At 38.7% G+C, this 27,207-nt stretch overlaps 1 protein-coding gene across 4 annotated transcripts in view; it reads right to left on the bottom strand.

The window, feature by feature from the left end:
- flrt2 (fibronectin leucine rich transmembrane protein 2) overlaps window positions 1-27,207 on the bottom strand; it is a 172,926-nt gene that overhangs the window by 128,550 nt on the left and 17,169 nt on the right. Inside the window, exon 1 of one of the 4 annotated variants that reach the window (XM_041975171.1) lies at window positions 2,488-2,536. The exons of 2 other annotated variants lie outside the window; for them this stretch is intronic. The gene's annotated coding sequence lies outside the window, so the exon portion shown is untranslated. Of the gene's footprint in view, window positions 1-1,585; window positions 2,228-2,487; window positions 2,537-27,207 lie in introns of those variants that run through there. One more of the 4 variants, XM_041975169.1, reaches the window with a different exon arrangement.

The raw sequence follows: 27,207 nt of genomic DNA, 5'->3' as shown, positions 1-27,207 counted from the left end.
AATCGAGGAACGGGGGTGCTGCATATCGCCTCCTCCTCCACAGAGTGACATACATGTGCTGTCAAATGAAATGGGATTGGAAAATAATTTAGCCTCCAAACTTGCGATAAATGATCGATACAGGCTGTTTTTCAGCATGGAGAGGTTTGTAGTAAAGCACAAGGCCATTGGATTACAGTGAATCCCCACCCCTTAGATCCATTATTCCAACTTTTATGACCCATCAAACATCCCCCCCCCTCTCTTTCCTCTGATTGAAAGATAGTGGTTGTCATCTGCAGCTTTCAGCTTAACTGAGGCTCCTTCCTGAGTCAATGTTGGATGACACACAATGATGGGAACGACGGGTTGAATGTTAAGTACAAGTGCAGCGAGAGCGTAGATTGGAGAGTCCCTGCATGGTTTGGTGAATCCACTGAACCACATGCGTCAGTAAATAGTGAATTATTCCCTTTCCCTTTCTCTTCTCTTGTCAAAATTTAAAATGTCAATTCATTAATTTATTTCTTTTTCAGAAAATAAATAAATAAATAATAATTAAAAATAATAATAATAATGATAATAATAACTTCCGAATGCATTTGCATTCAGGGCTCCCCCCTGCTTCTTTAAATTCCCTGCATTTTGCTTGTTGTGGAGATTGGGATCCATTGGGAGCAGCCAGGCTCTCTTGTGGCAGAGACATGAGAAACAATCCTTTGACACACATCTGTGATCTACTTTTCTAAATTGAAAGAGCTAAATTTAATCAAATAAGCTTCAGGGGTGGGGATAAGCAACCACATGAGGCGGTGAAATGTGCTGCACATAGCGGTTGAATCAACAGCAGAAGGCAGCAGCATCAAGATTATTATGGCAGCAGGAAGAAAATGTCACCTAAAATCCAAATTACAATCTTTAAAACAGAAGTTTACTTAACAAAACCTGAGACGCATGTGACAACGATTAAAAGCAATATTGTGCCTCCTTTTCATTCGCTTTTTTCTCCATTCTTTAATTTAATTTCCAGTCGAGGGAGCACAGTTTCTCACCAGCCAGATGAAGGTGGTGATATGTGTCCAGGACAATCCGATTAGAAGTGGATTTAGCGCCAGAAACGCAATTAAAAAGTTTAACATGGATAGGGCATTTAAGAGGAGATAAGAGACGGATCAGGTATACTTCAAAGGGCTGCCCAGTGAGCAGTGTTCATTTGAATGAATTATTTCAAAGGGGAGAATTGGAAACCGTGCAATGCATCGAGAGTAAAAGCCCCCTCACATATACACACACACACACAAGTGAGAGAGAGAGAGCGAGAGAGAAAAGGGGGGGAGGGAGGGTATCTTGGGTGAAAAATGTGGAGCTCTAATCTTTAACTCGATCAAATATCTAATTAACTCATTAATCCATTGAAGTAACTTTGCGCTCTGGGTTTTTTCTTTTTTCTTTTTATTCTTTTAGATGGCTTGGTTCATATGCGTTCTTATACATGCACTTTTGAATTTAATATAATAAGTAATCATACTAAATTCAACTTGGGCCTAAGCTGCAGCTGTATTTATATCCTTTTCTTTCCAGCTTTAATAAGAAACATGCACTGTACCTTAGACGAGCCTGTCTCCATCGCAACCCCCGCTACCGCATTCAACTTTTCCCCTTTCCTTAAGTCCTTCATGCGGTCCAGCTGTATGACCGTGCGTAAAGGTCTCTTCGGCAACGCTGGTTAGAGTCGGCTCCGGTCAGCAGCTTAAACCCATCGAGTCTACAGAACAGCATTTTGCCTTGCATGGGTCCCCCCCTCGAGTTGTGGCCGCGCGTCCGTCCGCACTTTTTTTTCTTTAAATTGTGTATGTACGTGTTTGCTCGGCTTTCCGAGCTTCCCGGTGCTTCATATGGGAGCTCCTCCGCTTTAACTCAGAACAGTCTGCGGCGCATAGGGAGCCAAGAAAGCGGCACTAGGCACTGCTCCCGTTCCGCGCTCTGCCCGCACGGTGAGGACGCGCTCTCCACCCGATCCGCCCCGGGTCATGACGACCAGCTGCGTCTTCCGACGATGCGCTCTAAAAGGAAAAAAAAAAAAAAAAAAAAAAAAAAAAGGAAAAAAAAGGAAAAGAAAAAAAGTCGGGGGCTCAAACTTGCCTTTTAGTGGCAGCGCGCAGCTCAGAGCCTCGGACTCCCTGCGAGTTGTTTTCTAAGATGGATTCAGTTGATTGTGCGACGTGCCGTGCTCTGCTCACCTCTCCCTCTCTCCCTCTCCTCTGTCCCTCCTCCCCTTCTCAGTAAAAAAGAATGCATCTCCTCCAGCAGCTCCGTGATGGCTTTAAGGCACAGATCCTCCCCCCTGCCCTCACACTGCAGAAAATAGTTCGTCTCTCAGCAGACTTTATCCCTACACGCTATTTGCCTGGCCTACCTTACCCAGCAGCGATGTCTGAGCTTCCATTTGCTCTTTATTCACAAAATCCGGGGGTTCGGCTTGAAGTCACAACCTCAATGAAAACTTACCAAAGAGCAGTTTCCTTTTCCCCTCCACGGATTAATGGATTTAGTAGCCGACTACCGGTTACTTTTATAGACTCTTATAGGCAACACATGTCTTTTTCTAGTTTTTAATCAGTGAATCGAGCTGGAATCAATCCCGAGCCTCATCTCTCCTTCCCATACTTTCCTGGAGTGATTTGAGGCATTTGGACACACGCAGACAGCCAAATTAATTTCTTCTGACTAACAGAACTCCTTGGCGTTTACAGTGATTCAGCAGTGTGCAGCCGCTCTGCCCACATTCTGTTTTACCCCACGGGTGCGCGTGCGGACATGTTATCAGCACACGCAGTTGATGTTGTTTTTACTACATAACGTTTAAACATACTTATAAGTGAAATATCAAGCTGCGGTGTAAATGTATTTCGTGCGATTTCTCTTTTTCTTCTTTCTCTCACACACGTACACCAGATGACCTTTCAAAAGCCAAATTGGAATAAAAGTCAGGCGGTTAATGTAAACATTTGCTCAATGTAAAAGATTAAATATCTAAGTCACATCCTGGTTCTGTTCAGACTTCTTTCCTCAGGGGGTTTGCTCTTACAGCCTTCTGTAGCTTTTTGGGAGCAGTACAAAGCAGCTAACGTTTGCAAACATTTGACACTGACAACACAATTTGAGAAATTGGGTATCAGTGTCTGTATTTCCATGGACCATATATGATCTGATCAAACGTCCAATCAGATAAGTCAGATTAAACTTGTGCTTGTTCAATAAGAGTAAATAAATAAAGAACCATAATTTCTGTGGTGTATTTTCTTTCTGGCTTGCTTGAACCGTGTAGGGGTTAGGTGACATGTTTCAGTGTCAGGAAACTGAACAAATGGCAGAAGAACTAAACTAGTGGATGCAACATTTTTGTTGGAAACTGAACAATTTTAGGATTATCAAACGTTTCAATGGCAAAAAGGCTTGAAACAATGAGTTGTTCACACAGATATTTGATAAAATGAAAGAATCCGAAGTCTTTTACGTCACGTGGAAACGAGATAATTAAGATGTAGCCGAGCATTGCTAATGCATCAACATCAGTGTCTGCATTTTGTTTTCATTTCAAGCTGTGCACCTTTAGCAGTTGCATTAGGTGTTTTTTTGTTGTTTTTTTTTTTGTCCAGCTGAGATCAATCATCTGATCTGTAAAGAATCACAACAGATTGCAGGATATCACTGAAACAGACCATCTTGGAATATAATGGTTTGGGTTTTTGGGGAACAATATCACTGTGGTATTGCTGTGCCTGGTGTCCCTTGTAAGTTTGTTGTTTTTTTGTTAAGCTATTCAGCAAGGTGAACCCAGCAAGCTAAGACGTAATACTATAATTAATCTCAACAGTAAAATAGAACTGAATAAAATAATAATCCATAAATATTTGCCTAATTAAAATGTGGCCTCATCCCCTCACCCTAATGTGTGGCCAGGATTAATTAACGCAAGGCCATAACCTTTTTTTCTTTCTCCTTTCTTTTTCTAGCATTGTCACCACACAGGCTCCATACATCAGCATTATGATCACATTAAATCCTTTAAACATGCAAACACACAACTGATCGGATCATTTGATCCAGCATCCATTTAAACCTGCCATTTGCAATCTCCAATCTGACTTATTTCAGTTAGAAGGAAGAAATATTTTCCATATAAATGTAGCTGATAAAAGGTCTAAATCTATTCAAAGATTCAACTCTTTTGGCTCAGCTCCTTTAGCACTTACCTCCCTTTAAGGCTGAGAATGCTTTTAACCTCGTGGTCACACAAAGAACTGGCTCTGTTGTGAGTGTAATTGTTTACATACTTACTTGTGTACCACTCTTGTTAGAGGGCAAATTGGAGAGCTCAGACCGGTTAAAGTTGCTTTCTAAGATGTAAACGAGTAAAAAAACAACTGCAGTAATATATTAGATGATGTGTAAGTCCCCAAAAACAAATACACTGCACCTCGTCTTTAAAATTTTCTGATCCCTGGACTTCACGTTAGTTTAAATATGTCCCTACACTGCCCCTAGTGGTTATTCACATATTGCAGCATGTTAATTTCTAGAAAACTGCTTATTTATTTTCAGCCTTATGGTTTTTCATTTCAGATCTTTTATTTTAGTCACATATATCTTTTAGTCACTGTTTTCATAAAAAGCTTAATTTTTTTTTACATTTTTCTGTTACAAAGACAAAAAAGTTGAACATTTTAAACAAACCTTTCAATAAATGAACACAGAACCACAGCAAACAAAATCTCATCATGATGACACTTTAGATACAAGTCTTACGTGCACGTGGGCACCCTGTGATTGGCCACATGGTGTGCCCTTCAGAATAAAATCCCACCCCCTGCTTCCCTACAGAAGCAGAGGAAAATTTGGCTCCCCCTGATGAAATTTAGCCCATCCATGCAGATATAGGATACAACTAGTTTATTTTCCATTTTTTCCTCTTCTTTTGTATTATTGCTTTCCAGAGTTTTCCATTTGAGATGAAAACTGAAAAAATAAAGCAAAAAAGATGGCTGGACAAGGTTTTCACTAAATAACTGGAAAATGTTTTCACTAACTGTCCAACTGGAACAGCCATGTGTCATTTATTCATACATTTAAATGCAACTTATTTTTCCATCATGTAAAGTTATCACCCCTAAAAGGAGCTTTAGGCAAATCCACCTCGTATAAGCATTTCTTCATCGAATCAGACGTCATCGTCAGCTATCGTTTAACAGGCCCCAAAGTCTTCATTGGGAAGATGGTTTGATGGAAAAGCTGCTGCATTTTTTTTACCATGGGACTCTTGTAGAAACCAAGAAAATTCTTACTATAACACTTTATTTAAAAAAAAAAAAAAAACTTGGCTGCAGTTACAAAACAATCATGATTTGGTTTAAAGTTTGGTGTTCTTTGTACAATGTGTGTCACCTTCATGAACCCCACTTGTCTGGTTTGCCATGTTTACTACGTGTGTAAAGGCCCATTTATGCTCCCTTACATATGTAAATATCGACATTCATTTCAAATGTTGTCATACATCGCCATCCTCATACTTCCATGCGTCTTCTGCATTCCCATGGTTAAATCAGTTTCTCCACTAGGAGGCAGTGCTAAGTTTAGAGTTCACTCCCACAAGCCGACATGTGTCATTATAAAGTTTTATCCAACCGCCCAACACACCCTAAACACTCGCATATAGTCTTTCTTCAAAAGCTCACACAATTTCTACAGTTGTTCTCGTCTTCATTCTTCTTCTGCTTTTTTGTTCCCTTTGTGGTTCTCCTCTTCTTTTCTGGTTTATTTCTTTTACTGGTTGCATATCAGCTGTTCTGCTTACCACTGTGCCGTCATTTCCGGTGGTATTGCTGCGTTTTCAGTGTCAAGCAACGGATCTCTGAAAACAAACTAAATTATGCGCGTAACCGACAGTGGAGACAGAGGAAACTGTCCGTCCATCTGTGTATTTGTTTTTCTGCGTCGAGCATAAATGGCCATAACATTATACTGACACAATGATCCAGACTGATAAAATAAATCAAACAGTGATATTGTCTATTATTGTTAAAAGAACTGTTTGTTTGGCATTTAAACGTGTTATTGCACTAAGGAATAAAAACATATTTTAAAATAGCCTTTTGTGATTTGATATGAAGTGACTGCATTAGATAGATCAGCATAGAAATAGTTTCATATTAAAACTACGTGGTTAGAAACAGATCACAGTTTTTTACATGACCATCATGACTTTTTTTTATCAGTTACAAGCAACATCTGTCAAAATGACTAGAAAAAGCATAATTTTCTATCTAAGATTAGCCAGTATCTGCCTGTATGTATATATTTGGACACTTTTTGATACAGAGGATGGTTTGGGATGTTGACATTTGGATTTACCTTTATTTCAATATGATTTGTAGAAAGCCAAGACCAAATAAAATGCAAATGAAATAATGCAATGCTCATCTAAATGTACACTTATTTTAAACATGGTTCTCCACATGAAGTCTGCATCATTTTAATACTACTGTATTAGCTCAGTCTGAAATATGCTATTTTTAGTTTACTTTGTTCTTGGTTCCACTTGAGGAGTTAAATCAAGTACAAACCTAATAACTGAATGCAGATTATGCAGACTACATACACGAGACACCAGCGTACATGGGCTGTAAAGTGTGCAACTGATGCATTATCTAAGATCACAACGTGTCTCCATGCAGTATGAGCTATCATATGTCTGAGCCAGATCAGCTTCATTGCTATTTCCACTTCCACATCTAAAAAAGACTTTAATCCTAGTGTGTTGTCATTCTAATTTATATTTCCTCACACCAGGAAGGAAGGAAATATAAATTACTAACATGAGAGGAACGATTCGGATGATTTTTACTTTAAAATACTAACGCTGTCATGTCTGTGTTTTCCATCAGGCACTTCAGGTCAACAAAAGGTAAAGCAAGTCGCAAAAGCCCCAAAGGTCAGCAGGTGCACACCTGCCTTTGATCTATGCCTCCCATTCTCAAATGGTATTAATGTTTGACTTCTGGTGACCCACTTCAACAAATATGAGTCAATCGTAATTTTTCCTACGAATTACAAGGCTCCTGTTTAAATCACGCCTGTCATTTTGTCGCATAAGACCTGCACAGCACACACGTGCCCGCCGAGGTCTTCTAAAGCGTCAACTCCATCATATGATGATGTGGTTGTTCTCGGCATTCGCCTTTCATGTTTAATTTCATCTGCTGCGTCCCCGAGACAGACGGCTGTTGCAAAGCCCAGTCCACAACATTTAATTCCTTCATAAATCAAGCTTCTCTGCATGGCATGAATTATTGATTGAATGAATTTAGAGGAAACAGCCTATTTTTATTTTCTCCTTGATGGACATGTTTTGCAGTGGTGCACTCTGTTCCTGACTGGTTCTGCTTTCTGGAATGTCTTTCTTAGCACACAAATGAGAGTAACAATGACAGAAACTTGAGGGGCATTGTATGGGCAAATACGTTGAAGCCATTATATGGCTTTTAATTTGATTTCCTTCATTGTTGTCAAGCAAAATGACCACGCAGGAGTAAAATGTGAAACAGCCTGAAATAAGGGATTGCATTAGGTTAAAAAAAATATATTAAATTGATAAAATGACTGTCATTTTTTTTTTTTTTTTTTAGCTTGAGATGGGGATGCTATGTAGTTCTGTTTAAACGCCACCTCCCTTACCATTTAAAGTCATCTCAAACAATAGTTCTTCAGACTGTCTTAAAGTCTTCCTTTAGGCATTTTTCCTATTTATTTTCAGCCCAGTCTTTGGACCTCACAATGTGCAGAGGAATGTGCTACTTAACACTGCTACAAAACTATGCAAGCAATAATAAAAACACCTGACTCAAGGGGTGGAATCATGTTGTTGACACATAACAGACAATTTAAAAAAGAAAAAAAGGGTATTTCACTACTAGAAGCCTGACACAAAGATACATTATTTGTCCCCATTTCTTGTGGTGCATTAAAAGAAAGTGTCAAATATAACAGTTTTTGCAGACAATAAACAGTAAACAGTATTTTTGAACAAGTGGAGGATAAAAGAAGAAGGAGCGGCTTTAAAAAGTATTTAAGCAGAATCTGATTGTGACAGAAAAAAATGAAAAATATCTTGAAAAGACCTTGCAAAAGACATCTGGACCTTCAGTTAGCCCAATGGTTCCCAAACTGGAGGGCAGGCCCCCTGGGAAGGCGGCAAAGTTATGACGGGGGAGCAGCAAAGCTAAATAAAATTTATAGTTTTTGCACTGCTAGCAAAGTACCACTGGGCAAATAATGATGAATCCACAACAGATTATTACAACAAAAAGAAAAGAAAAAAAAAGAAAAGAAAAAAAAAAGAAATATGATGATGAGGCATGTCTTGCCCTGGACTTGACCAGTTAATGGTCAAGTAATGGTAATGATCAATGGTAGGTAATGAAGAAAGACCACAGTGACAGTATGAAGCCCAAATTGCAACACCACATGGGGACTTCTCATTCTGAGAAAAGAAAAGAAAGAAAGAAGAAAAGCCTGTTGATTGTTTTAGAAATAAACTATTCAACTGTCGTATATAGTAGAGCAGCATCTGACTCACGTGACCTGATGCAGATTTCCTGGTTTAAAATACCTCGCGCTGTAGCAGAGGAGTTGATTATTCCTTCTGCCGCTGACATGGTTTTAACTACAGTTAACGAAGCAGCAGCCAATAAACTAAAGGCCATTCCGCGGCACATTTCTTCGTATGTAAAAGGGAATGAAAATGGGTTCCTGCAAAAAAAAGTTTTGGAATCGCTAAGTTAATTCAAGGCTCAAGAAACTATTCTTGAAGTGAAAATGGGAGAAAAGTTTTCCATGGATAGTCTGGTTTGTTTGGAGCGGTGTGAATGTGCATTCGAATTATGGTGCAGACAAATAAAGGGAACTCTGGTCTGCTTGAAAACTGGGGTTCTTGGTTCACTTTTAAGTGAACCCTAGTGCAGTTCCCTTGCAGTGTGAAAGCAAACTGATCATCCAGTAAACCAACTAGGGGAAGTGACGTAGACGTTTCTTGTGAAAACTGTATTAGACTCGAAAACCGAAGTAAAAGCAGAAACCCCAAGACTGATCAAATATGGTGTTGCTCCATTGTTTACTTGCGGTGAACGAGCTGTTTTCTGTCCTGGCCAATCGATGATCTGGATTTTGTTCTTCTTTCTTGTTGGTCAGTGATCATTTTAAGGAATACATCCCCCCTAGTCAGCAATTGTTGTAACTGTGTGACGTTCAGGTTACTTGAGTTAAATGGAGTGTGAAAATGAACCAAACTAAATGAAGGTCTTCACCCGAGTCCCCCTAGATTATCCTGGTCTGAGTCTGCCCAAAGTGGCAACTGGTCTAATGGAGTGATTGTCCCCAGAGCCAGGACCTAGTGGGCTCATCTGGACAGAAAATAATTGGCAGTAAATATCCAAAGGGGAGCTTTGGAAAGTCCTTGAAGGAGAATTCCTCCTAAAGACTAGTTAAAGAAATTGCTTTTCTAAGAGGGTTCCTGAAGAATAAAGCTACTCAGAGTAAATATTCACTTTTATACTCATTAAATTGGTATGAAGTTTGTTTTTGCCTCATATAATATTTTACTATTTGTGTTTGCATGTATTTCAAGACATTTTCAGCACATTTCTCATTTTCTTGGCAATATACAGAGAAGAATTGTGAAGTTTTGTGAAGCACTGTAGAAATATATAAAGTATGTTTTGCACAAATGCAGAGAAATATCACACACCCTCTCCTGCATCTCGAAGTGGAAATTCCCCCTGCCTTGCCCAGAGTTTTGGTGTAGTGTATTTACTCTGTACAGTTGTGTACCGTGATAAAACTGCAAATACGCATGACCCCATTGAACATCAAAGCCTGTGCTGTCCATCTGTTCCTGTCCAAGCCCTGAACACTGTTAAAGGAGGGTTAGATGGAGGCCCACTTAGATATGCAGATATGTTTTTCCCCTAGTTGTATTCACCCCCAGTCCACAGAGACATCATTAGCTTATCACATTCCTCCCTGCATGAATATACATCTGGACACTTAGAGGTACTTCAAAGGTGCCAACAACATGAGTGTTTAAAAGTACTGGCAAGATCTTCGGGAGAGCCAAAGTGTGGGAAACCACAGTTACACAAGAAGCTGTGATGTAATTAGGTCCGTCGCTCGAGATTTCAGTACCTTCAAGGAAAATATACTGATTATATTTAGAGTGAGCAATCAATGCAATCATTAATTTCTAAGGCGATGTAATCACGTTTGCCCCCGTCGATTATGCATCTCATGTCACAGCATGGGTCCTAGAAGCAAGTGGCGCATTTTCACAGTCAAGGAGACGAATCAGTCAAAAACACACCGTATATTTCACTCAAGCAGAAGAGCTTAGTGAAAGGAGGGGGTGATATGACTACAGTAACTGGGATAACTGTCGTTCTCTCTTCTACTTTATTATGTTTCTCTAATTTAACGACATGTTGATTTCTAACACACTTGATATAATTTACCTGTAACCGTATACGGTATCTGCTCAGATAGCAGAGTGCAAACAATACCCCGTCCCCACCTTCCTTGATTGTTAAAGCAGATTGGATCAATAGATGACTCCCCTGTAAGAATGGAGCAGCACTCCTTCCCACTCCATAATGTCATGTGGGACGTTACATGTGACATTTAAAATGTAAGAGATTTATCAACACAGCATAAAGTTGCTTTAATAAGAAGAGTAGAATGCTTGGTGGAGCTGTCAAAAGCCTGGCAACACTCAATCAGGGTCATTTCACGAGCAGTGGAGGCAGAGAGCACGCTCTCAGATGAGGATGTGAATTATATGGGTGGGGTGGGGATGGAGGGGGGGAGTGAATGCAGAGTCCTGACTGAATGCTGCCCTGTGCTAATGCCAGGCTGTAAAAACACTGACTTGACAACAAGCAAGCCCCTGTAGTTCTGCAGAGAGAGGGATGGGGAGGGAGGGGGGAGAGGAGGCACTAAAAGAGAGAGAGAGAGAGAGGGGGGGATTGAAATCAGTCAGAGAGGACTTCTATACCATCCTTGTCCTCCTAAGGTTTCATATCTTAGACAGCTGTCACAAGCTGTCTAATTGTCAAGATAAGCGGTGGTCTTGTTGAGATGATATGTGCTGCTCTCTGCTACCGAAATAACATATCTTAAAGAAGTAAAGCACTCTTCATTTGCAGCAAATTTTATATTTTTTTTCTACTTTATAAACTTCCCTGATACCTGATTAGGTTCACCTTGCTAGTACCCGATTGGTGTCATAGATTCAACAAGGTGTAAGAAACATTCCTCAGACTTTTTGTTCCATCTTGACACAATATCCTCACACAGTTGCTGCAGGTTTATCGGCTGCATCCATGATAAGAATCTCCCGTTCCACCACATCCCAAAGCTGCTCTACTGGACTGAGATCTGGTGAACAGTGAACTCATTGTCATGTTCAAAAAAGCAGTTGGAGATGATCTGAACTTTGTGACATGGTGCATCATCAACAACAATACCCAGGTTAGCTGTGGTGGTTAAACCATACCATGCTGGTTCTAAGGGCCTCATAGTGTGACGAGAAAAGTTGCCACACCATTACACCACCAGCAACCTGAACTGTTGATACATGGCAGGATGGATCCATGCTTTCAAGTTGTTTAAGCCAAATTCTGATCTAACCAAATTCTCCTTTGTTTTATTTTTATTTTATTTTTTTGTTTTGTTTTGTTTTGTTTTTTACTTATATTGTGAATCTTCTGCTGCTGTAGTCCATCTGCTTCATGGATGGAGATGCTATTCTCTATACTTAGACTATCTACATCATGTCTACATGACTAAATACACTGCAAAGCTGATTAGCCATTTGTGTTAACAAGAAATTGAGCATGTGCACGTTATTTTTAACACAATGGTTGCCAATTTTTGGCTCACCACTTTGTCTTAGCCTTTATTAAATGGAGAATCTTATATTTCATTGTCTCATATTGATGAATTATGTGGTAACTACCTCAGTTGGGGTTTGAGTGAAAACAACCAGCAAAACAAGTGTTCCAACATTTAAGACATCAATACAAGTAAACAAGGACATGGGAACCACTAAAGTCATTTTGGACCAAAAAGTTCCTAGCAGGGTGACTGGAGATTGAGGAGCTTCTTCAAAACTACACAGCCTCAGGGTTTTTTTGTTTGTATCTGCTGTATTCATGCAGCCAATACATAAGCTTAAATAAAGTAACAGCTGGCGAGGGCTTGCATAACAAGTTAAACTGATTTGCCTCACAGATGCTCAATAAAGCTTAAACTTTGCTATCGGTCCATTACTCTGTGCTTTTGAATTATTACCTCCCTGATGGTTCCTCTTGTGCTGAGTACTTACTCTGGGGTTGGAGCTTTGATATTACCTACAAGCAGAGTTCTGATAGGAACTATGTTTAACCTCAGTTTCTGCAATGCAGACAAATAAAATGAAATAAAAACTGGCTACTTCCTCCATCTCTTATGGGAACAGTGGATAAGTTCCTCTCTTCTAAAAGTGTTTAAAATATACCTATATAGATGATAAGCAGGTATTAGACAAAGAGTCCCAGGAGCTTTGTGAGGAACTGGGACTGGGGAGCATCCCAAATGAGCTACATACCCTTAGGAGTTTTTTCTTAGAATTTGTACTGGTTGATGGACAAGTGATGTTAAAACTGAATTTGTCCAAGTGGCTTCCCTGTTGCTATGTTACTCTGTGTGTAGTTTAAATCAAGACAGACTTTATTAACTGCAGCACTTACAGTTGCAGCACTGCAAGTTAGAACAATTAAAAAAGTTCTCGTCATCTGAATATATTTTTGACATTGACATTTTTTTTGTGCTCATGGAGCCCCACAGGGCTGCTATCAAAGCTTCTACTCTCGGTGAAAATTTGCCACATGTATACTTTTTCGCAGCAGTTCATGGTGAGCTCTTTAAATGAAACATCTTGACAATGTCCTCCATTTAGTGGGATGACTTATGACAGTCTCTTGGGAAACGGTCTTTGTACTGTCAGATTAGAGGACTCGAGGACGCTGAGGAAGGAAAATTGTGTAACAATATAAGTCATGCCTTATTGTTCAAGGAAGAACAAAGGTCCACAGAAAACAGTGCTGCATAAGAGACTTTCCTTATCATTCCATACACGATGTTGTGTAACTACACAGGCAAAGTAAGATGACACAGACTGGTTAGAAACAGCCCGGTTGTTTAGAAGAAGCAAAAGAACCTCGAGAAAGTGACTTCCAGAAGATAAACAGAGAAAGAACAGTAGAGGAGAAAAATAGATGCCAGGAAGGACCAGGTCCTGGGGTCACGCGAAAGATGGGCCTGATCCCACCTCCAATCCCTGAAGCTTTTCTTTTGTTTGAAGTCACATCTGGGCTAAATTTCCCCTTTTGAGTTGAGCAAAGGAGGAAGTCTTCTGGGTGGGAGGAAGGGGGCTCAGGGCCACTCTTGCCTGCCAGGCTAAACTGTTCTAAATACTGTAGATCCATGAGTCACTCAACCAAGCACTGAACAAACATAGATGTAGACCCTGATTCAGGACTCATCACATGGGATCTATGATGACTACACTGGAATGTTGCAGATAGGTCATTCAGTGACACATGCGAGCAGAGGTATGTTTTGACTAAAGGTTGCTAACTTTAACCCACCCAGGAGCTTGAGATGCATGATCACTGAAGCCAGCACACCTCTTCAGATAAAACACAACACTGGCTTGTTTAATCACATGGGTCTTGATAGTCTTACACAATGATGAGGGAGTCTTAAATACACACTATTCTGTTGACTGGGGGGAAATATTTACACTCAGTACTGAATTAGCTTTAGCTATGAATGACCCCCTTATACTAGGTCACAAGATGATCAAACAGACAGGAAAGAGAGAAATAGATAATGTCACACACATATACTGTTTTATTTAATTATTTCTTTTAGATTAATGTTATCAGGTTAAATAATCAACCTCAAGATTGAAAAATTGCTCCACTGAAATGGCTTTGTGGGTGTATCACAATGCTTTTGATGCATCAAAATAAAGAACTGCTGCTAGAGGCAATTTTATATACCACTACTTGTGGTTTACAATAAAGATCATGTTTAATAAATACAAGTTTAGCAAGAATTTAGGACAGCAGAAGCACTGTAGGATGTGAAGATGTGGACATTGCAGGGGTACTTAGGTCATTTCATGCACAAAGATCCATTTAGTCATTATTGAGACCATATGAGAAAAGTTGTATGATTTTGTTTTTAGTGGTTTTGGAAGAGTTGGGGGGTGGGGGGGGTATCTGTTTATGTTTACGATAATGATTATGGTTCTTGACTTGGCCTTGAAAAGTCCTTTTGTTTTCAGTTTTTAAGCAGAGAACTTAGATTACAAATGGGACCAAAAACATGGTCCAAGCTCAACAAGATTCAGAATTTGAAAAATAATAATTACGGTTGGAATAAAGTGCTTAAAAAACATGATCCTATAGAGCTGCACTGTTGGAAAAATGAAATTGTGTTTACACAATAAATTTATTGTGTTTACACAATAAAAGTATTTTTGTTTGTGCAACCAAAGTGGAAAATATCTGTTTGACTGAAATCGTAGTAAATCACAAATTCTGATTGCATGTTAATTTTAATTGGGACTTGACCTATGTTTTTATCTCAAGATCCTCACTTCCAATTCTGGGATTTGACCCATAATAAATGGAGGAAGCTGATTAACAGGTGAAGAAGGCATTAACGGTGTAGAATAACCAGGAGGAACATGGATATCGATTGTGAGGAATATAAAGTGTTGAGCACATAAAATATGAATGGAGCCGTGAAGCTACTGCTCAACATGGTGCTAACCTATACTACTCATGTGTATAAAACTATGTTCACAACTGGAAACCTGGAAAAGACCCCCCCTCTACTGCGTCTGATAAAAACTTCAGATTGTCACTCCAGCATCAGTAGTAAAACTCTACTGCAATCAGATGGATCCACACTAATGAGATCAAACCATGTAGTGATGTTTGGAAGTTCCTAGAACCAGCTTTATGGTTTTGGGGGTTTCGTCATTTAGTGTAATTTACTTCCAGTCAAATTATATGTCAATGCTTTTGATTGTGACATTATACTTTAGCAGGAAAAACCCTCATCTTAACAAGTTAGGTATCTTCAGAGTTCCCAACTGAGCAAAATGACCCAGAGATACCTAGATGGAAGCTTTGATTAATCCCTAAATACTAACAAAAAAAGCTAAACCTCTCTTTTTCAAAGACATAATACTTGGTTCCCATTATTCCTTAAAGAACTTGTGACATTTTCCATCAAATTCTAGAAAACCTTTTTGAGACATTCAAACTTATACAGTATCTTTTTCATCGTCCGACCGGGCCTAAAGGTCTGTCACTGCTACGGTTTCAACCACTCTCCTAATTTGAGTCTAATAACATTAGGTAGGAGCAAAAATGAATAATTAGATCAACCATTTAAGGAATCCAAAGATTCCTTAAATTCCTTTGTTTGGAAACAAATGAGTCAAGAGTCAATTAAACAGCTATAAAAACTTAAAAAAATACATGAATTGACAGGAAACATGTTTTGAAATGTGATTTAATCTAATAAGACATGCTTGTCATCACTCTAAATAATAGTTTATGTAGTTTTGGTTAAGCTAAACCTAAATGTTTATATTTACAATTTGAGGGCCACGTACAAGCTTCATTTAACAGAAAGCTTTTAAATTAAGCTTTCAGGAGACCACGGCTCAAATTAATGGCACTAATAAATTGCATTATCTGTAACACAAGAATGTAAAATCCACTGTTTTGTGCTCACACTCAAAAGTTTAGTGACTACAATGAAAAGAATGTCAACCCTTCTTTATTGACTGCGTTGTGATGAGGATTAAACCAGTCAGTGAGGGGATTATAAATATAAACCTATGTTTGATTTATTCAAACTGAGATATTTTGACAAATTCAAGTATTATTTATCATAATGTTTATAAGGATTACTCGCATTTACACTGTACATTATAAGCACACCCACACATCTGGATAATTTTCACATCTATGGGCTAACACAGAGTTTCATGTTAATACAAATGAAAGAGGCTGAATGAGAAACATTTACTTAAAAATTATACATAAGTACTAAATTAAAACCACATGAAAGTGGAGGTAAATAATAAAACATGTTGTGGTGTTGAGCTGTTCTGCTCTGATTTGATCGGGTCCTTCCAGCTGTTTAAAAGCTCTGCCTGTGCTTGAATGACAATCTGTGTTTATCTTCGGCTTTCCTCTCTAACTAATTAACTAAACCCCGGAACACCAAAACACACAGTCCCCTGAACCCTTCCCTTCTCCGACAGCTGATGTATTATTGCACCACATCAAATTACTACTGAGTGGAGGGTGTCTCACAACAGTTTGCACTCATGTGGCCCGAGACAGTTATTAACTGCTATATAATAATTAAGTATGATTACGACATCTTAGTCTAAATGTTGTTTAATTGTCAGTGTCGCTCATGTATCATTATTTTTATCACTATATTTTTAATTTACTGTGGCAGGTTAGGTTATCAAAATGGATGCACACATAAATAAACACACACACACACAGGCTGTTTTTCACTTTCATGCTACTTCTACACTCCTGTGTCTTTACTTTCAGATGAAACACTGTGCCAATCTTTATTCCTCGTGGAAATGTTTAATTGCCGGGGAAGCGAAGAGGCGTTTTAGCTCGCCGTAAGCAGGCACTGCAGCGGATGTTTGAAAGGCCCCTATTATCTGTTTTAGCCCTCCCATCATCCTTTCAGTATGAAAAATCCCCCTGGTGCGTTAGGCAGGAATTTGGATAAATCCAGATTACATCAGAAGGCAGGTGAACTAGCACATAAGGAAAAAATAAAACAGCTAAAAATATAATTATGCTGTCAGACTCTGCTAAGCTGCAGCCTTTAATCCTCTGCCATGCCGATGCCATTGCTTGTCTTCTCCCATCAAGTGCCCTAATCTAATATTTTTATCCCATGTCTTAATATGCATTTTTTCCCCCCATAATTCGTCATCAGAGTTTTTCAGGTTATTTATTCTGGTAACAATCACAGCAAGGGGATTGGCAATCCTGACGGTAATTTAATGCGTCATAGTATTAAGCCAGGCAAGTGTTCATTTGCAAGTATTGCATGAGTTAAAACTCCCCACAGCTGCTGCATGAAGACTTCTCTTCCGGTCACGTGTTTATACTTTATACTTTGTCTTTTTGTTTACAAGATCCTCCAGTGGAGCTCCTCATGTCATGAAGAACATAGATGAGAGTTTACCAAATAGCATTTTTGTCCCATCTGGTTTTGCTGAGGCAGTAGCGTCCTTTAAAACAATCTGCGGTTCCATCTGGTCACTGTGGTTGTTGCCCCCTCTCCCCAGTTGCTTTCACTTACTGCCACAGCCCGCCGTCCAGTTTGAGGACAATCTCAAAAAACATCCCAAGGCCGTCTTTTGGCAGAGAAGCGAACAACTCTTTACTTTTCAGGGTGCTTTGAGGGCATCCCATGAATCAGCTGTTAAGGCTCCTTTTCAAGGAGTGAGAGGCACCGAGTAGAGCGTGATTTCAGCAGTCAGTCCAAAAGGATCTGTTTTCATGGCTCATCCCTCACAGAGCAGCAGATCACCCCTCCTCCTAACTCAGGTGGCACCGGGCCCAACCCTGGCGCCTGCCACCCTGCCCAGATTAATTGGAGCATGCTGTTGTAAATGAATCACATATGGCTAATATCTCCCTCACTTTACCCTCCCTGGCACACGCTACAAGCATCACCTATGGTTTTGTCTTTTTAAGGAACTTTCCTTCAGACTCTTTATTTGATCCCATTCTTCAAAGGAAGTTCTGCACGGAGGAAGAAAAAGAGGCGGACAGTGTAAAGATAATCAAGGTCAGGTGCCTTCTCATTGTAAAATTCATGACTTTCCCTTTTGGTTTTTTCATTTGTCTCTTTCTCTAGGGCTACCCTTTGCTCTTAACATGGCACAAAGCAGATTAATTGCACTGTCGAAGCAAAGGTAGGAATAAGCCAGCACACCTGTCCTTGATGCCACCATGCATTAAGATGAATGCATCACAGCTTTGGTCTTTATTAGTTATTTATAAGGTCCCACTGCCCAGAATAACAGCACTAAAAGAAGGGGGTAGAGAGACTGAACGCTAATGGTGGATTTTGGCAGTGCTTACGGGGACGTTATAGGAAAGTGTTGACCAAACTGACATTAATAACAGCGTCCTGTGGGACAGCTCAGTCTGGTTGTCATGTTAACACAGCACGGTCGTCACGTAAACATCAGCCATGAAGCAGTGCAAGAGGATATGTTTGGTTTAATATGTTTTGGCATGAGTTAATGTAACCCAAACAGAAAAAAAAGGTTTTATATTCTTTAATGCATTTTAGTACAGATTTATTACGTTTTTATATATGTTTTACAAAAACAACATTTCACAAAATGGATTTTTAAATGTTATGTAGAGAAACAAGAAATGTCTATATGAATAATAATAAAATGTAAAATAAAAATTCTTAAACTAAAACTAGATTTATTTTTTTACACAATGTTTTGTTAGTTAGAAATACAAGTAATTGTATTTCCCATCCACTACTTGGAGCTAGCTTGGGAAAATATGCCTTAAAATTAAAAAGGTTTTTGTGCTCATTTAAGGAAAATTATTGTCTGTGTATTGAAAGAATCTTGACTACATGTCTGTGCTATTCATATTTATTTTTCAAATAATCTACACATAAACTTAAAAGAAAATACAAATAATTCTGATAAGTGAACTTTGCATTTAACATTTTGTTCCATTAGAGTTTTCAGCAATGCTACCATTAAAAAAAAAAACAATGTTTTTATACCCTTAAAGCTGTTTATTTTTGTAAGTATGTTTAGCAGGTAGGTGGATTAAAAGTTTAAAAGAAAACAATGTTAAAATAAAATAAATTCTCCACAACAATCCAGCTCTTTAGAGCTGTAATTTAACCTATATTAGCGTGCTAACTATGAAGCTACTATTAACCATGTTCTAGTTTAGTCTTGGATATCAATCATTTCTTTATCAATGTAACAGAATTACACTGTTTTCATAAAAGAAAAATAGAATTTCACTTCTGTAATTTCCATAATAGTATTATTAGCAATCGCTTTAAGATGAGAATTGATAGTTTGATCAATTAACTTTGTTTCTTCTTCTTACTACTAAAAGTTTGTAAACATAATCTAGTGAAAATCACTGAACTGAATCCTTTTTGGATGAAAAACATTTTCAGGAAGCTAAACAAATACGTCCAGTTGCTTTTTTTCAAGCTTTTAAAACTGAATATAAAGTTGCTCTGGCTACTTCACATGTTGTCTTACAATAATCACAGTTTCACAACATACAGCATTATGAATTAAAAGTTATTTGCTTAGTTGTGTGTGCCATTAAGACATTTTGAAAACTTCACACAAAACTTTTTAATTTACAAAACATTCTAAGTAAACTTTAAATTGGACATTTTCTTGATTAGAGGTGCCAGTGTTGCTACCAAAATTTTTTAAAGTTATTCATTCACAGAAATATGTTTAGTAGGTGGTTAAAGGCTAAACAATGCTATTTAAGCTAAATGCTAATGTTAGCATGCTAGCATTTTTACAGTAAAGAAACTAATGAAGTTGTGAGGTATAACTAAGAATGTTCTAGTTTAGTTAAACATATCTGTTCTTTACAGTAGCACCGCAACAGAATTATACTATTTTATATAAAATTAAATGTTTTGTTTTTATAATTCTCATATTAATGTGGTTATTTATTATTTAACGTTGACTTGAGAATTTAAAGTTCAGCTAATCTTCTTTTTGTCTTAAGATTTGCAGTCGTAAACTAGGAACTATAACTGATATATATATATAAAAAAAAAGCCTTTTGGTTGAGGGGTGAAACATTTTCAAGAACTTAGAAAAAGAAGTCCAGCTGTCTGTATTCAAGCTATTAATATAGTGAATATACAGTTGCCTTGGCGCAGCAGCAACATGATGCCTGTTTTTCTTTTTCTAACCTTTTTTTTTGCCTCGTTAGTTTATTTACATTTCAGAAAATGAATTACATCTAATTAGCTATTAACAGTTTCTTTCTGCTATGCACCACTGGGTGTGCTGATACTGAATTACTCTGATACTGAGGAAATGTGGAACACATGGTTCTCAGGCGAGCTCTGAATCGTTACAATTCCTGCCCCATGAGACTATTGTACATTTTCTGGTTATTATGAAGTGGTTTCTGATAGTAAGTCATTATTATGAGATAAAGAGTCCATTTTTTCTTTTCCTTTGACTGATTGCAGTCCACCACTGAAGACATGAATGCAGTGGCTCCTTTGTGTAATTATTCAAAGAAATATCCCAACTAAAATGGCCCTCTTGGTGAACACCACTAAAAAAAAGAAAATAGTATGGATTTTGTGTGTTTTTGAGGTGAATTTACTCCTGTAATTTTTTTATATTATGTCCTAAAACACACTAGTATTCAGCCTATGAGTTAACAGTTTGTAATAATTCAAGCTTTTAATAACTAAGGAGAAGGAAGTTTTTCCTAAAGCTACAGTGCAGTGTTGGTCCCCACTTATCAGCTTCATCAGGGTGCATTCGCTAACTTGGCAGAGCCTCTGATTGCATGGTTAAAAACCAAGTGGTAGATGTATCAGGTTAGATATGAATATTATGCAGTCTGCCCATGGGGACAATTCCATCTCTAAAGCCTACCCCCATTTCTTTGTTTGAACCCTTTAAGCATTGTCACTTTGCATTTGCTTTAAGAAGTTAAGCATTTAAACACGCTCAGTAACGGAAAGCATGCTTGGGTGGTGACACGGCTATGATCTATATCAAAGCCATCTGGAAAATAAAAAGTTCTGTGCTTGTCTGTCTTTAAACACACGTTTTGTGCTTTATTCTGTTGCTTGAATTTCCACATTACATCCTCTGTTGATGGGGGAAAAGTTGGTAAATGCAAACGTTCCTCGCGACTGCACTTCAAATGTTTTGAGGATGATGATGATACATTAAATTTAGATGCAGTAAACTAAACACTTGCCTGTCATTGTGGTTGCGTACATCCCCAGACGCCCTCACATTTCCTGATCTATATACAAAAGCAGATGTTAACAACACAGTTGTTTGAGTACTTTTTAATGTTCAGTGGCCTCACATTAGAAAGTGCCTGTTTTTTATTAAATCAATGTATGTAATTGGTCCTCTAAATGACATGTTTCATCTCCCAGAGTCAGCGGTCCACATGCATTTGTCACAGCGAGCTACTTGCTCAACTCACCATTGTGATTAATTGTGTGGTGCTGCACAAATTTACAGTGATAGCCCCCCTGCTGCCAAGGAATGTGTAGACAGGCTCTACGGCATTGACACAGGCCTGCAAACACAGAAGCAGAAGCATTCGCACAGTTCCCCATCAGGGCTTGTAGCTGCTCATTTCGCACACTGACATTCTTTGTTCTGCCACAACCTTCATCCAGACACTTTTATTTGATAACAAGGTGTGCCCCTACCACAATGTCTCTGTGCAGTCGCCAGGGGTGATACCAGGGAGGTGATTATGATCACCATAAAACAGCATTGGCTCCATCTCCTCAGTGCGTAAGAGCAGGGAAACAATAGCTGGCACATGCACAAAACAAAAGAAACCAACGGAATGACAAAAATTTACCAAGCTGTTCCTTAAAACTGTTAAAAGCTAACAGGTACTTCTCATGACTATCTGCTTTCCCCTGGGTATCTGGTATCTTCAGGGGGAGTCGCGCAGTGCTTCAGAAAGGTGGCTGGAATGCAGACGCTTCGCATGGAAGCACTTTGGTGTGCAGGCATCGCAAGAAAAATGTAGAACGAAACATTGCTCAGTGTCCTCTACAGGGTATCTGTTGGAAAGAGAGTGTTAACACGTGCTTGGTTCCTGGGCTGTCTTGCCCTAAATATGAGTGTGTGTGTGTGTGTGTGTGTGTGTGCCTTCGGTTGCAGAGAAGTAACTGCCATGTCATAGCGGGGGTTGTGTAGAAATACTCCCCTGGGACTTGAACACTGGCTCAGGTCCAGCTCTCCTGATATGTTAACAAGAAGAACTTGTTCTTATCAATGGGCTGCTTTATTCCTCCTGTACACACACACACACACACACACAGACGCACACACTGATCAACAGACAGAAATGCAAACATCAAACATTCCAATAACCTCGCACACACACACACATCCACGCATACGCATCTACACAGAACAAATACACACAGTTGACCGATTGACTTGCAGATAAACAGACAGGCGAGCACATGGACCAGTCTCAGAGACCATTAAGTACACACAGATGGACAAAAAAGACACATACACACATTTCCAGCTGGTACAGAGGCAGCGCTGCCATCAGGAACTCTTCTTCACATCTTCATTGTCCCACCACACACACATTGCCTTCTTGTTTTTATTACTTGTGAGAAGAAACTGGATATTTCTGCTGAGCGGAATGAAAAAAGAAAGAAAAGTTCGAATTTGTGGCGTCTCGATCAGTGCCACATTGATGAATGCAAAGAATTTGGTCTTGATTTGATATATAAATACAAATGACGGAATGGCCCATAATGATTCTCATATTACTTGTTTTTTTTTGTTTTTTTTTCTAAAGCACTGTTCTCGCTAAAAACAGCACAAGATGGGTCTATTTTCTGCTCTTTACCTTAATGCTGTTGTCAATACCAGAGGAAGACTTTGGTTGTATTGATGCTTTCAGCATTGATCCGTCCACCCCTTTTTCACACAGATGATAACACAGAGGACGGACCGGCCCGCTCGTTTAAAAAGCTGAATTCTAACCACCTGCTGAGAAAAGATGCCAGAGTGGCGCTGATAAACAACATCTCACAGAGCTGATGAGAGTCAAGAGAGCAATTCTGAGCAAATGAAAGGCTGGAATACAAAACAATGAACTGAGAGGTTTAGTGCTGAGTGAAGCGGGCTGCAAACTTAACAGGATAATTGTGGTTTATTTCATTGTTTTTGGATGACAGAAATGGGAAGCTAAAGGCAAACAAACTGGCTTGTGAGGATGAATACAGAGGGTCATTAGGTCAGAAGGTAAGTAACCCTAGCTGGAGATCTATAATGCAATAAGGAAAAAATAGCTTTTCCAGGTGGTTAATTTCTGCATTTACCTTGGGTCAAACTGGAAAACAAACACTGTCTGCAGAGCAGTTTTAATGCTGCAGGTTTTAGGTTTCTTTCAAGCACTTCAGCTTTGGCCGGTGTTGTCTGTTTTGTGACATACCAACTCCAGCTCGCTGGGTATGTGTCTGAATCTCTTGGAAAAAAGAGCACACACAATTCTTCCCTCAGAGGAGCAATGTTAAAAACTGTGTGTGACTAAGTCTGCACATAGAAAGTCAGATATTTTAAGGTACTTAGCAGGAAAAACACATTTTCCTTGCAGAATGCATCTTTAAGTGGGGTCGTTGTAGAACTTTTGACAGCTGTCAGAGTTTGGAGAATTAAAAACTTTCCTGATGGCTGAGCTAAAGTCAAAAGTGACTCACAGAGAGGCTACCTGAAAAATATATTTTTTTTTACCATCTAAAATAATACAAATTTAAATGTTTCAAAGTAGTTCAGGTGAGTGCTGTATTGTGCATTTTTGCACCAGAAAGTTACAAGGACCGAGTCAAAATCACCCAAGATGTGTTGAAAGAGACTTCCTATGACTGATGATTTGTCAGATATTTTGAGTTTCTCCCTTAAATTTCCCTTAAAAACATTGTATCCACAAAGCAACGTACAGTAACAATTGTAACACTGTCAGGAACATAGCTCACATACTGAATGTGTTGTGTGGACTGATAGCATGGATAGCACACAGCGATGCCTTTGTTATTCCATATAATCAACAACTAATGACACGTATGATGATGCAAGCCACACAGATGGTGGCACACAATCTGATGTAGTAAGGCAAAAAATGCAAATTCTCCGTCCACATATAAACATCACAGTGGGTCATCTAAAAATCTAAAAATCATTACCCTAAAGGAAAACGTCTTACAAAGTAAAATTGACAGCAGCCCTCCAGGTCACGTGTTGTTACGATCCCTGAAGATTAAGCTCAGTAACAAAGTATTTTCCTACTTTCCACATCTAGAGGAACCACATCAGTATGCAGTGGCAAACAGCCCTCCACTAGCTCTTCGATTGGAACCTGGAAGGCTAAAGTGAAGTTATAAAGAAATAAAAATAATAACCCACATGAATTTTAACACAACTGGCTGCAGCTGTGTTGTCAAAGCTCAACTCTGATGTAAATATCCAGTTTTTTTCTGCTAAATCCTGTAAGCAGGAATGTGTTATTTACTATCTGAACAATGTTGAAGAGAGAGGAAAATGGAGGAAAAAAAGGTGAGAAAAACACAAGGTGTGAGACCATGTGTTTTAATGGATGTTAAAGACTAAATGCAGTAAGAAAACAAAGCTTTGTCACCACTTTGGCAGCTGCTGCCAATGATTCTGGAGCGGACTCAGTGCAACACCCTGCCCTCAGCAGCCTTGCTTATATGTCAACATGACCCATTTCAGTCACCTGACTTTGTTTTTTCCACAGTTTTATTGCAAATACTGTTTGATCCCTTTTTATGTTTCTCTGTTTGTCCTTATCGCTGCCTCCTTCCATACATCATTTTGTGTTGAAATCAAAACTCTTTACCAAATAAAAATCTTTTTTTTTGTCCTCGGACTGCTGCCCACATACGGAACAAACATATATACTATACAGCACAAAATATAGCCCCAACTCTTAAAGAGTACCAAGGCCAAGTGCTGCATTACTCACACTGTGTCTTGACTGGATAAAGTGTACAGCCAGTGTGAAACAGCGTGTTTAATACTTTTTCCTTTAACCCATTATTATTTCTGGAAATGTCTAAAAGATATGCTGTGTTTGCCACTGTCAGAAGCCTCTTCTATCTCTCCTGCTGCTGCTTTTTTGCCTCACGCTCAGGAAGTCACATGTACCTGTTGATTTTAGAAATCCATTAGAAACAGCTTGCAGAACACAAAGCACATGGCTGCTGTCAGCTACCTTCACTGACACTCAGCTTCCTTTTCTAAACAACACAAGTATTTTTTTTTTTCATCACGTAGCTCAATCTCAGATTCAGTAAGGAGTATTTTCACTTCTTCCTTTATGTAATAGCTTAATCATACATATTGCTGGAGGAACAATGCTAATGCAGAAGTTGTGATATTAGAAAGTGAATGCTTTTGTCTGCTTTTACATGTGAAATACAACAATTTAATACGTGCTTGAGAGCCTAACACTTCACACATATACTCTGATGTAAGGACAGTATGACAGGTGAGAAAACAGCAATTATTTCCTTTACTGGTAGCATTTAAGGTATGCAATGAATACTGCCATGGCAACAATGTCCTTGTATCACTGTGGGAAAATAACAGCTGTTGTTTTTTTATGCAGGACTGTCAACCATGACATCTCAGACAGAGAACTTTGATCTCAGACTGCAGCTTTGCTTGTGGTTCCTAAAGGTTCTAAAAGAATGGGAGGCAGAGGTTAAGTTTATCAGACTTCTCTTATGAAACCAGCTCTCACTCAAAGTCGGATTTCATCCTATGGCTTATTATTTGTGATTCGAAGACATGCATATTTATTCTCACTTAATTTTTTTGTTTTAGTTTTACTTGCTAATTACTCCGTTTCTGTGACTTAATAGCTAAAAAACCAAAAATGGTTTAGTTGAGTTCTTGTTTGTTTTTGTAATCTGGTCTTTGGTTTCTGTGATTTATGATTTGTATTTTGTTCTGTTTTTCTGTGTTAATCTGTATTCCTTCTGTTTTAACATATCACATTCTGGTTCACTTAGTTTTGTGGTTAGTTTTTGTACCCTGTTTAATTCTGTTGAGATTATTCCTTCAAGTATTCTGTTGTATTTACTTCCTAGCTCCACTATTTCATCTGTTATGAAATTTCTTTGACTTCCTGGCACTGTTTGCCCCCTGCCACACCACTATTTTTACTGTCCACCCTGAAAACTGATGCGAGTCTTGACAAAACACTAGTAGCTTATGATGTTGACAGAGTGAGACAAGCTAGAGGACCTGTGAAGATCTTACACTACCTTCCAGACTGTAAGGCCTCATCCAAACTTTTTAAAATCCAACAATTGCCACTCTTTACTGATATAATAATACAAACTGAAAATAATCTGACGTGTTTTGGGCAATTTGTCAGTGATTAGCTGCAGTATTTCAGCTGCCTTGCAAACAGTAACTGCTGACCATGTAACTTAGCTTGCTAACCCCTGTCACCTTTAACTTGTTTACTAGTTTAACTAAATATTAATTTTAATCCATGTTTAGTTTTATTTAAGTTCAGAGTTCCAGGGATGTGAACTAGGTCACTATCATGATAGCTAAGCTAACATTAGCATTCTCATGAAAAGCTAACTTGTTGCATGTGTTGCCCTGCCTTAGTTCTCAAGGTCATGATTTAAAAAAAAAAATCCAAGGGAACCCTGGCTAATAAGACCTATAAACCTGGATACGCTTTAATTTGCCTTACTGAAATAAGCTGCTAACTTTACGAGCACCAAGCATTCTGGGTCAACGACACGAGGAGGGTGAACTCACCAGTTATAGTTTCAACGATTTTCCAGCTTCTCTAAGCCAGCAGTAAGAAAATATAATGTACAATTCCACATTGTGCTGCTTTTGGTAATAGTTTCCAGCTGAATAGCAAATTCAAAGCTAATGTGATCCTTCGCAGTTTCCAAACTTTAAAAAGAAAAACAGAGAAAAAAACGGCCTTCTAAGAGAGGTGTGCTCTCCCCGCTTCTTCTCCGATGCACATGATAAACTGTATTTAGTCAGTTATACAAGCTCGTGGGTTCTTCATTTTAGAATCTTACAAGCTTTTCCCACAAGTCCAAACACAAGGTAATGGGTAAAATCTGCAGGAGCAACTCTGTGAGAGAGACTGAAAAAGGTAGCATTCAGATCATCCTGTTGATACTGAAATGCTTTGCGTAACAGTTGCCAATCAAACACTTTTCAACTTCAAACTCTTATCT

Source organism: Melanotaenia boesemani, chromosome 22 (genome assembly GCF_017639745.1).
Source record: "Melanotaenia boesemani isolate fMelBoe1 chromosome 22, fMelBoe1.pri, whole genome shotgun sequence".
NCBI classification, from domain to species: domain Eukaryota; kingdom Metazoa; phylum Chordata; class Actinopteri; order Atheriniformes; family Melanotaeniidae; genus Melanotaenia; species Melanotaenia boesemani.
The sequence above is the reverse complement of the archived record's forward strand: the minus strand, read 5'-3'. Positions and strand labels throughout refer to the sequence as shown.